Source organism: Mustelus asterias, chromosome 18 (assembly GCF_964213995.1).
Source record: "Mustelus asterias chromosome 18, sMusAst1.hap1.1, whole genome shotgun sequence".
NCBI classification, from domain to species: Eukaryota; Metazoa; Chordata; class Chondrichthyes; order Carcharhiniformes; family Triakidae; genus Mustelus; species Mustelus asterias.
In genome coordinates, this window is record NC_135818.1 from 15124452 (window position 1) to 15132881 (window position 8430).

The following is an 8430-nucleotide window of genomic DNA, read 5'->3' on the forward strand; positions in this document are numbered from 1 at the left end:
TTACAGGGATAGTGTGACTGGGAGAAGGTCTGGGTGAGATACTTTGTTAGAGACTCATTGGGTCGAATGGCCCCTTCTGCAATGTTGGGATTCTATGGGTGGGATTTTCCATGATGTGGAGATGCTGGCGTTGGACTGGGGTGAACACAGTAAGAAGTCTCACAACACCAGGTTAAAGTCCAACAGGTTTATTTGGTAGCAAATACCATAAGCTTTCGGAGCGCTGCTCCTTCCTCAGATGGAGTGGAAATGTGCTCTCAAACAGTGCACAGAGACACAAAATCAAGTTACAGAATACTGATTAGAATGCGAATCCCTACAGCCAACCAGGTCTTAAAGGTACAGACAATATGGGTGGAGGGAGCATTAAGCACAGGTTAAAGAGATGTGTATTGTCTCCAGACAGAACATTTTCCAGCCATGGGATTTTCCAGCCATGCTCACCCCGAAACTGGAAAATCCCACCCGAGGTCAACGGAGCTTTCCATCCTTTCATCCCACAATCCAAAGATGTGCAGGTTACATGATTTGGTCATGCTAAATTGCCCCTTAGTGTCCAAAGATGTGCAGGTTAGGTGGATTGGCCATGCTAAATTGCCCCTTAGTGTCCAAAGATGTGCAGGTTAGGTGGATTGGTTATGCTAAATTGCCCCTTAGTGTCCAAAGATCTGCAGGTTAGGTGGATTGACAATGCTAAATTGCCCCTTAGTGTCCAAGGATGTGCAGGTTAGGAGGATTGGCCATGTTAAATTGGCCCTTAGTGTCCAAGGATGTGTAGGATTGGGGGATTAGCTTTGATAAATGTTTTGGATTACAGGGATAGGGTAGGGAGAGGGCCTGGGTAAGATACTCTGTCAGAGAGTCGGTGCAGACTCGATGGGCCAAACAGCTTCTTCTGTACTGTAGAGATTCTATGATAAGTAGAATATTAATAAACCAATCCTGTCCCATGGAACTCAGTTAATTAAATCAATAAACTAACCCTCTCTTCGTATCTCAATTAAATCAATAAATCAATCCCCATTTATTGCAACCTAATAAATCCAACAGATCAAGCACCTTTCTATTTGCCTCAACAGAACACTGATAGACCAATTCCTTCCATTTCACCCCAATTTAATCAAATACCAATAAACCTACACCCTTCCAATTCAGATTAATTAAATGGTGTATTCTAAATCAATTCATCCTGATGCACCCCAATTATTCTAAACATTAATAAGCGATTCCCTTCCCATTCATCATAATTTAATAGACTAATTCCCCTCCTGGTTCACTTCAATGGAATAGACTTAAGCTTGGAGGTTTTCCCGCATCTAATGACACATGAGACAGACAAAGCACACATACCTATGTCTGTAGCTAGTTAATGAAACAGCCCAGAACTAGACCTTTCCATTCACTCCAAAAGAACAGGATGCCAGTGTACCAATTTTCTTCCTGTTCACCCCAATTAAACAGATTTCCAATGGAACAGCGCGCCACCAATTCAGCTCAATAAAGTCGAATCTGAATAGGTGGCTCCCTTCCCATTAACCTCAACTAAATAGAATATCAAAGGTCAACTCCTTCCCACTAACCCTAATACAATAGCCTATCAAGAAACTAACCCACTCCAATTCATCTCGGTTGAATGGAATACGATTAGATCAATCTCTCTCCCTTGACCCCAGTTTAGTACAGGAGCAAAACCCCTTCCATTACAATTCACCTCAATTCAACAGAAAGGCAATAGACTAATTGCTTGATTTATTCCAATGAAATATAATATCAGTAAACCAAGCTGTTCCCACTTAACTCAATAGAATGGTAAACCAGAAAGATCCAACCATTCACTTTCTTGATCTGGCATCCCAATGGACCAAATCTCACCCTTGTTATTCTCATAATTTAGAAGTCTTCACCCCAGAATTATGCCCAGTTATAGAAAAAGAGTTGAACTCCAAAGAGAACAAAGATGTGTGGGTTAGGTGCATTGGCCATGATAAATTGCCTCTTATTGTTCCAGGATGTATAGGTTAGAAGGATTATTGGGTACATAAGTTAAAGTTAAAGTTTATTTATTAGTCACAGGTAGGCTTACATAACACTGAAATGAAGTTACTGTGAAAATCCCCTAGTCGGCACACTCTGGCGCCTGTTCGGGTACACTGAGGGAGAATTTAACATGGCCAATGCACCTAACCAGCACGTCTTTCGGATTGTGGGAGGAAACTGGAGCACCCGAAAAGTACGCAGACACGGGGAGAACCTGCAGACTCCACACAGACAGTGACCCAAACTGGGATTTGAACCTGGGTCTCGGTCGCTGTGAGGCAGCAGTGCTAACCACTGTGCCACTCTGCCACCCATGTGTCACCGTGCCACCGATATGTGGGATTATGGGGATAGGACCTGGTTGGGATTGTGGTCGGTGCACACTCGATGGGCTGAATGGCCTCCTTCTGCACTGTAGGGTTTCTATGATTCTAATATTCTATGATACTGAGCAGCATGCTACATGTTGTTAGAAATAAGGATTATCTACAATTAAGGAAAGGGTTTGAATCTGTGTATATGTATGTATGCATATATATATTGTATATATAATGAATGTTTTAAGATTTTTTCATTGGAAATTACATAAGGTTTCACGTTTGTGCGGGCTCAGGAGATAATTTTTCTTCAATAAGGTTGGTTAGTTTGAATAGAATGCCATTGCTGGAAGAGATACCAAGTGGTCTGTGAGTTTGTTAGACTTTTAATTCAGTCTTGCTTGCTGAGTATATTGACTGGAATTTTACTGTCCCGTCCGCCATGGGAATCGGAGCAGGCAAGGGGTGAACCATGAAAAGGTCCGTTGACCTCGGGCAGGATTTTCCAGTTTCAGGGCGAGTGAGGCTGGAAAAGCCCGCCCACCGGTCATATGTGGGAACATTAGACACAACTGCAGTGAGTAATTGGCCAGTCACCAGCCTGATCGGCCTTTTGGCAAAGATCAAGGCCGGAATTCTCCCGTCGTGCCCGCCACGGGAATTGTAGCGGGCGAGGGTCGCACCATGCAAAGGTCCATTGACCTCGGACAGAATGCTCTGGTTTTGAGGCGAGCGCGGTCGGAGAGTCCCATCCCAAGTGTCAAATCAGGCCCAAGATCAGGTTCAATGCCTTTTCTTGTCAGCTTGGATCTTGTTTGTCTCCCTTGGGGGACCATGAATTGGATGCAATTTGAATTTTGAATTGGTTTTGGGAGCAAGCAGGAGATGGATTAAGGGCTCGCCCCGTCTGCTCTGAGCGTTGGGTTAAAGAATGGACTAAAATTTTTTAAAAACAACAGCACTGAATGGCCATTGTGACTGCTTATTAGCAGGCCTCATGGCAGGTGGTAGTGAATTTCACACATTCACCACTCTCTGGGTGAAAAAATTTCTCCTCACCTCAGTCCTAAAAGTGGAAGCCAAGATGTGGAGATGCCGGCATTGGACTGAGGTGGGCACGGTAAGAAATTTCTTAACACCAGGTTAAGGTCCAACAGGGGGTTTATTTGGTATCACGAGCTTTTGGAGCACTGCTCCTTCATCAGGTGAGTCGCTGAGGAAGGAGCAGCATTTCGAAAGCTCGTGATACCAAATAAACCTGTTGGACTTTGACCTGGTGTTGTGAGACTTTTTACTTACCCCTTATCTTAGCTTCAATTTCACTTACCTGTCTTACCTGCGTTTTGAACGGTGGCTGCAGGGGCCACAAAGGGGTAGCTTCGTGGGCCTCAACTGGCCTGTAGGCCGTGGGGTTTGGACAAGCCTGTAATGTCATGACCTTTGTGGGTCAGGGGTCAGTGGCAGCGGCTTAGTTGCACTTACTCTTGTCTGTGTATCAGGTGGCTGTGTATCAGAGCTACACCAGAACACCTAACCCTGACTAACACTCCAGTGCAACACTTCCCTGCTCAGGTCACTGAAGTGGGGATGGAACATGTAAGTTTCTGAACCTGAGGTGAGAATCTTACCCACGACTGCCACCTACAGTACGCTACCACCGATTAGATAGGTGGCAGAGAGCTCAACATAGCTTGAACTGAGTTTGCGAAAGGAGTGGACTTAATGAGCTAATCGACTTTTTCTCCTTTCGTTTGAGTTCTTAGCCTCAGATGGTCATTTTAGCTTTCACCAGGTGTAAGATGTCTGGTACACCACAGTTTTAAGCTGGGCTTGCACCTTTGCTTTGGTCTGTGGATTATAAATACAATAATTCCCAGTTTTGAAATGTTCAGAGTGAAAATGAACCTCTGGAAAAATATGCTGCGGCCTTAACATTAGGAGCCTTTCATGAGTAACTTTCAATCTGCCGGGTGGCCAAAAAAAACAGGACATTTTCCTCAGAAAAAAAGCAGCACATTTATTTTTAGCAACTTTCGGAACCCTGAGTTTAAAGGCATAGGCCACATTAGCTCAAATTAAAGGTGTAGTCCTTTTTAGTTTCACGCACCATGCACTCGTAAGCACTGTCCACTTTAATTTGGTACACATTAAATTTAAAAGCAAAGTTCTCTTCGGATTTGAGTACACAGAGCTTAAAGACAAGGTCAATTTTACTTTTGGGTGAACTTAATCTGAGGATATGGTCTTCTTTAGATTTGTGCAAATTTGAATTTTAAATTGGAGGGCAAATCTCACTAGTTACCATACGTTAGCAATGTATCACAAGCATCAAGAAAGGAAGATTTCTGTCGCTATATAAAGTGCCTATATAAAGTGTGCTTTTTTGGGACCATTTCTGCTTGCACATATCCAGACTTGCTTCCCAGAGGATCACCAGATGTAGGGATTCCTGACCCTTTGCCCAGAGGCAGTGGGAATATAGGAGTTTAGCCACAGGGATGTTTTACTGCAATTGTGATGTGGAGATGCCGGCGTTGGACTGGGGTGAACACAGTAAGAGTTTGAACAACACCAGGTTAAAGTCCAACAGGTTTATTTGGTAGCAAATACCATTAGCTTTCGGAGCGCTGCTCCTTCGTCAGATGGAGTGGAAATGTGCTCTCAAACAGCGCACAGAGACACAAAATCAAGTTACAGAATACTGATTAGAATGCGAATCCCTACAGCCAGCCAAGTCTTAAAGATACAGACAATGTGGATGGAGGGAGCATTAAGCACAGGTTAAAGAGATGTGTATTGTCTCCAGACAGGACAGCCTGCAAGTCCAGGAGGCAAGCTGTGGGGGTTACTAATAATGTGACATAAATCCAACATCCCGGTTTAGGCCGTCCTCATGTGTGTGGAACTTGGCTATCAGTTTCTGCTTAGCGACCCACCACCCACATTGTCTGTATCTTTAAGACTTGGCTGGCTGTAGGGATTCACATTCTAATCAGTATTCTGTAACTTGATTTTGTGTCTCTGTGCACTGTTTGAGAGCACATTTCCACACCATCTGACGAAGGAGCAGCGCTCCGAAAGCTTATGGTATTTGCTACCAAATAAACCTGTTGGACTTTAACCTGGTGTTGTTAAAACTCTTACTGCAATTGTACAGGGCATTGGTGAGGCCTCACCTGGAGCATTGTGTGTAGTTTTGGTGTCCTTATTGAGGAAGGATGTCCTTGCTATAGAGGGAGTACAGCAAAGGTTTACCAGGCTGATTCCTGGGACGGCAGGTCTGTCATATGAGGAGAGACTAAGTCGATTAGGATTATATTCAGTGGAGTTTAGAAGAGTGAGAGGAGATCTCATAGAAACTTATAATAGCGTTAGACAGGGTAGATTCAGAAAGAATGCTCCCACTGGTGGGGGAGTCCAGAACTAGGGGTCATAGTTTGAGAATAAGGGGTAAACCTTTTAGGACTGAGGTGAGGAGAAATTTCTTCACCCAGAGGGTGATGAATGTGTGGAATTCACTATTACAGAAAGTAGTTGAGGCCAAAACATCTGATTTCAAGAAGAAATTAGATATAGCTGAAGGGATCAAGGGAAATGGGGAGTGGGGGGATCAGAATATTGAATTTGATGTTCAGCCATGATCAAAATGAATGGTGGAGCAAGCTCGAAGGGCCGAATGGCCTACTACTGCTATGTTCCTATGTTTTCTATGAATAGTCTTGGAAGCCATTATGTTGGAGAAGGAGGAACACCACGGGATGGAGGGTCATAAGACAATAAGATATAGGAGCAGACATAGGCCATTCAGCCCATCGAATCTACTCTGCCATTCAATCATGGCTGATATGTTTCTCAATTCCATTCTCCCGCCTCTTCCCCATAGTCCTTGATTCCTTTACCAGTCAAGAACCTATCTACCTCTGTCTTAAATACACTCAAAAACCAGTCCTCCACTGCAGCAAGGAGTCATCACCTTCAGAGCGAAGGGAGAAAGTAATACTCCCTCATCAGCTCCAATCAGGAACCTGAGGTTCCAATTCCCTCCCCTTTTGTTTCCCCCTGTCTGTCTCTAAAGGCAATCTTCTCCTTGAAGTTTCACTCCCAACATTTGAAATTGTTCTTTGTATCGGATCAGGATTGTTGTGTGTATGGAGGGTGATGGGTAGCTAGCTGGTCGCTTCACGCCAGGATTCCGAAGCTCTCTGGAGCTCAGTGAGTTTTCTGTGCTCTGACAGTGCCCAACCTCTCCAGAGGTTTCAGCTTCTCTCCAGCGTAGTCAACCTCTCCCCCATCAAAAAATGAATGGACGGCCTTCTCTTTTAAAGTATTGGGATTCTGTTTGCTACTAAGTTTCAGGTGCTGAACCTGAATTCCTGAGAGCTGGAATTAACATAGAAACTAGAAGCAGGTGGAGACCATTTGGCCCTTCGAGCCTGCTCCGCCATTCATTATGATCATGGCTGATCATCAAATTCAATATCCTGATCCCCCCCTTACTCCCATATCCTTTGATCCCTTTAGCGCCAAGAGCTATGTTTAATTTCTTCTTGCAATGAGACAATGTTTTGGCCTCAACGACATTCGATGGTCGTGAATTCCACACATTCACCTCCCTCTGGGTGAAGAAATATCTCCTCACCTCAGTTTTAAAAGGTTTATCCCTTATCCTTAAACTATGACCCCTAGTTCTGGACTCCCCCATCATCGAAAACATTCTTTCTGAATCTTTGACAAACGTCTGCTCTTTTCTCTCTTTACAGATGCTGCCAGACCTGCTGAGATTTTCCAGCATTTTCTCTTTTGCTTTCTGAATCTACCCTGTCTGACCCTGTTAGAATTTTATAGGTTTCTATGAGATACCCTCTTCTAAACTCCAATGAATATTAAAATGATTACATATCGTAGGGATATGGGGGTAGGGCCTGGGTGGGATTGTGGTCGGTGCAGACGCGATGGGCCGAATGGCCTCTTTCTGTACTGTAGGGATTCTATCATTCTATCATATTAAAATTAAAATGATTCTTGACATATTGGTTGACAGCAAAGCTTCATTCATTGGAGGTGGAGAATTAAAGCATAGTTGTTACGATCCTGTTACAAACCATTAGCGTTTATAGGAGAAATCAACAAAGCTCTGCCACAAGATTTCACATTTTTAAACAAAAACAAACATTATTGACTGTATAAAAAATACTAAACAAAGCAAGGGCTACTAACCTAATACTATAGATTAGAAAGACGCATGCTACAAACTCAGTTTTATTTTTTACTTCCCCCACTCCATCAAATAATTCCCAAATGTAACAATATCTTGAAGGTTCATTGACGAAATCTTGAAGGTTTGTTCATTTTCCATGAGACCAACCCAAAAGGTATGCCACAGCCCCCTGTAATTTACTTTCGTTCTTCTCAGTGCTCTAGCTACTCCTCAAGGTGCAATTGTGGGGATCCTCCTGTTAAATTTTTTGTGAAGTGATTAGCACTGCTGCCTCATAGCTCCAGGGACCCGGGCTCTGGCTTTAGGTGACTGTGTGCAGTTTGCACATTCTCCTCGTGTCTGCGTGGGTTTCCTCCGGGTGCTCCGGTTTCCTCCCATGGTCCAAAAATGTGCAGGTTAGATGGATTGGCCATGAGAAGGGCTATGGGGATTGGGCGATGGAGAGGGCCTGGGTAAGATACACCATCAGGGAGTTTGTGCAGACTTGATGGGCTGAATGGCCTCTTCTGTACTGTACGAATTCTATGATTGTTTGATTCTCCATTTTTTCTTTGCAGACATCATGACGACGGACTCTTCAGGTCCTTGTCCTGACTTTGGATGTACATTGACTGATTTTTTTCCAGTCCATTCCCACAGCTTTGCTATGACTCCTGGCAAGCTAAATATTTGAGCTGGCCACTTTCTGCCACAAGGCTCTGTGAGGACCACTGTAGTTGTCTTCCCTTGGCTTTAAACTAGGCAAATTTCCCAGTTGTTTTTCCCCTCAAAAAATCCTCTGCTGTTGAACCCCCGTCTGCATTCTGTGTGACGAGGGATAAAGATAGTATTTTGCCTGACCAACATTTCCTTCGCCTC